The following is a 4,588-nucleotide window of genomic DNA, read 5'->3' as shown; positions in this document are numbered from 1 at the left end:
ATCGAATGGTTCGAACTGTCGGAACTGTCATTAGAGGAGTTAAGGTTGCTAGCTAATAAAAAATATTGCCAGTGTGACCACCTAATAAATTATAATTTAACGGCGGTTATAAATGTACCTCAAACAACATTTCATTTTTTAAATTTGCTACTCGTCAATAGATGGCGTTAATAACAAAATTGACTTGAAACCATAGATGGTAGGATCCTATAGATGTGCTATACGCGTGCGCCAGTGAGGGACAGAACATACGCAATGCGACAAAGTGATTGGTCGAATTTATTTGTAAACCAAACTAAATTTGCGGTGGGGAATAAAAAAAAAGTGAGACTGTGACAAGGACAAACAATAATAGCGCTTTTTCTGCTACTCCTACTGAAAGATACATAAGACTATCCCGTTCGGTCATTTCCCCCCACCCCTCATGTATGATAGTTAGATACTAGATTCCTGCCTGAAACATTTGAACTTGAGATTTGAGATGTCAAGACAAGTCAAGATATAAAGCCATTTCAGTGTTTTCAGTGATCAATCAATATTAATAATGTTAGGAAATACGGTAGTATTATAATGATAATAATTGTGAAAATATTGTAAAACTGTCCTCGATATTGTTTTATGTTCTTTGAAAATAACTTACCATTAAATCTGAGGAAAAGACAGGGACTGGTTAGATCAACGTCTGAATAATAAATTTATAAACTGTATACTACTTTTAAATGAAAACCTATATAAGTACCACTACGAATACCTACACCGTGTAAGTACCAATAAGTGAGATTTTGACGAAACTCATTAAGAACCTTTGTGGGCTTTGTGTTGATTAAGCACCTAAGGCTCAAAGTGAAGTCTCAATTTCGTAGCAAACTTAGCACACTTTCAAAGTCAAACTCAAGCATTTTATTTCAGATAATTGTTGTTGTTGTCCTAATAAGGTACCTCAGAGGCGCAGAAGGCCTTAATAAACTCGCGCCACGCCTTCCTACCCTTAGCAAAGCTCGCTCCAACTCACGTTTTTCGCCCCCGTGTCGACATAGATGACATAGGTAATTCACCCTCGACGGATCGACGTCGTGGCGTGGTAATCTCCACAACTTCCTTGTCGCGATCTCTACTTTAATGGGTGTTTGTCGACATAGGTAGGTACTCCATAGGGCTTTTTTTTCGTATTCTCATGTCGAATGCCCAAAAATTGGACACCGAGCTTTCGCCCCCTGCACCAGTGGGTCCGTTGTGCTTGATTTAACCGCATACCAAATGTCGACTGTTTTACATTTGTTGATTCGTAGGCCCATTTTTCTAGCTTCTTCTTGAAGACTTTCATGTTTGGCTTCTACTTGAGTAAAAGTAAACGGGATCAATACGAAAATCTTCCGCGTAGTCTCTCTAAGCCCTCCAAACCGGTACTCCATCGTATGCCTCTTCGTGTGAAGACTACGTTCCGCGGGTGTCCATGGGCGGCGGTAATCGCTTACCATCAGGCGATCCGTCTGCTCGTTTGCCTCCTACATCATAAAAAATACATGGCGTCGTCGACCATCACAAACACATCGAGAATTACAAACAGAAATGGTTATAAGATACAAATATCCCTTTTAGACTAGCTTCTGCCCGCGATTTTGTCTGCGTAGAATTAATTTACTTCCATTCCTTAGCGGCCCTAGGGGGGGGGGGGGGGTTCCCGAGCGTCGGCATCTAAATATAGTCAACTCTATCATCTATGGCTGCTGCTCGACGCAATGTTGGCGCAAGTGCGCAGCGACACCATTTTCCACAACGCTGACTATAGGCGCCGACGCTCAAAAGAAGCTAGTGTGAGGGGGTCCCTTATCCCGCTTTCACAATAAATTCCACCTTCCCTTGTCACCCCCACCCCCTAATATTTATAATAAAAACTACCCTTTTATGTCCTTGGTCGGGACTCAAACTATCTCAATAGCAGACAGGCAGTTATTTTCGCATTTATACCTAATAGGTAATGATTAGGGATAAATGGCAGCACGTTTTTTGTGCGTTTTAGGACTTGGGTTCGTACCTAAATTTGGTTCTCACAGGATAATCAATCGATTATATTTTTTTAGCGTCTAGACCAGTTTTTGCTTTGGAAATAGTAGTTTCAGTTTTTAAATATTTCGAGCCAAACAACCTTTCTACCTTACCGCCAACATCGTCGCCAAATCGAAAATCGTTAACTGCCTCTCTATCCCTCTTGCAAATTTGAGCGATAGGGATGCTGATAATGATAACTATTTTCGTTTTGTCGATGTTGGCGGTAGGCCCGCTGTACCTAAAATCATTTTTTGAAACGGATGCATTCGTAACGTTCGTAATACATTGGTAAATAGAACGTTGGCCACAAATGGGTTGAACCTTAATGTTTTAATTTTATATAACCTAAGAGCGTTTTTTCACACAAAAATATTTTAATAAGTATCTTATCCAGATTTTTAGTAGGCATGATGGCATGATTCAGATATACCTATTCAGTATTCATAAAAGTAGGCAAAGCAAAAATCAAATTAGGCGATCCAGCCAGAGCTGTTAGCCTCCACTTTCCTAGCTACTACATGTACCCTTTCGACGATCACTTTCTGGCTATCTTGCTATTATTAAGAGGATATGGGGCGATCGATTTTCTATACAAACGTAGTCCTCATTTTCTTCACTGGATATTGACATTATGGAAATAGTTATTTGTTATACAAGGGTGCAAAGTTGTATTTTACCCGCGAGTGTAGAATTGAAACACGAGCAAGCGAAAGGATTCTATAGGTGAACCACGAGCGAAGCGAGTGGTTCTAAAATAGAATCCTGAGCGTAGCGAGTGTTTCAACACACGAGAAGTAAAATACATTTGCGCCCGTGTATAACACAAAACTTTTCACCTCACTATAGCGAGGAAAATGCAACATCCACAGGCGTTAGATCATCTTCATCACTGGAAACACTCATTTCTTTACGATATTATAACAGAAAACTCTGGAAGTTGTGTACTTTTACGCGAGTCGGTGAGAAAAGTTTTTTAGTAAAAAATTTGTTGACAATGTTGACATTTCTGACGTATGAAATGTCAACGATGCGTTTTGAAATTGCATCGACTCAACTTGTGCGTTCAGAATTATATTTAACATCATTATAAAAAAACAAACGTTTCTTATGGAATTTTAAGGTTTATGACTTAAAATCATTAAATAGCGTTTTACGTTTTGTTATCTGTCAAAAGCTACTTAAACACGCTCCATCCAAGGTCAAATTACTTTCCCCACTAGTGGATAAAACGCGTTTTTCCCCGCTTGTATTGAAGGATAAAAGACAACTTTCCGAGCTAGTGAGGGGAAAATATTTTTACACAATTTGATGTATTTTATACATAGCTATGCCCGACGCCCGACCGTTTGTTTTTTTTTTCGATTTTCGCTTTATTATAAGATTTATGATATTTTAAAAATATATATACGAGACCTGTTTTTCGCTCCTAACATTCCTAACTCTTATAATAATTAAAAAATCGAAAAAAAAATCTAACGGTCGGGCATAGCTGATTTCACAATTATATTTAATAACCCTGCCCTTTAATGCCTAGGTACCTCCACCGTACAGAAAACCGCAGCCAAATAACACTAGACCCTACTCAAAGTGTTGTGTTCTTGCCGGTGAGTAAGGTTGCCAGAGCTTGTAACACATCGGAGTTGCAGGCGTACATAGGCTACGGAGACTGCTTATCATCAGGCGGGCCGTATGCTTGTTTGCCACCGACGTAGTATTAAAAAAGGGCTGCCTACCGCACCAGCCTATTTTCCAGCACGCAAGTAGTAACTAAGGTAGGTATGCGTTCATATCGTCCGTCGCCCCCAAGCGTTAAAATAAAATCCAAAATTTTAGTAGAGACATAAAAGTATGTTGGCACATATTTTTAAGCTGGGCTTTGTTTTCTAATTATAATCAATATTCTTAACTTTAGGAACAGGAAACACGGTTATTTTTAATCGTTTTTATGACTACGGACTTCAGACCCGCCGTACAAACACTATTTTGCCTGTTATCTACACGTATTGCCTGTTATCTACATTATTTAGGGGCGTTTCTCATTTTTCAAAGTTTAATTATCTCTGGTTTATTCTTAATATAGCAAGTAGGAAGTTCGCTGTTTATTTTGAAATGCAAATGAACTCAGCGATACGTCTGCGATATCATCGTGGAAAATGGCCGTAATAGCTTATTTTCTGACTTGATCGGCATTGCAGTGACGCGGCCGACGTCGACGCAGATATAAGGGCCAGTTTACGATGGACAAATTTTACGAATCGTATGAAAATCTTTCATTGGAAAATGTACATTCCTAAAGATAATGTATTTTAACATTTTTACTGTCAGCGATCCGCTAGGGGTGGGGTCTCTGTTCGTGGGCGCTTTTCGCTACAAACGAGAAAAACCCTGTTATAGGCTACGCTTGTAGCACGTAGCTCGCGCGAGCAATGAATGTGTTAATTACCTAAATGTAAATATTATAGGACAATTTTACACAGGTCGACCTAGTCTCACAGTAAAAAAAATCCCAATTTGTCCTTTCCGGATCGTCACGTTGTCG

The sequence above is a fragment of the Cydia strobilella genome, chromosome 19, assembly GCF_947568885.1.
Source record: "Cydia strobilella chromosome 19, ilCydStro3.1, whole genome shotgun sequence".
Taxonomy (NCBI): domain Eukaryota; kingdom Metazoa; phylum Arthropoda; class Insecta; order Lepidoptera; family Tortricidae; genus Cydia; species Cydia strobilella.
Note: the sequence above shows the minus strand (reverse complement) of the source record.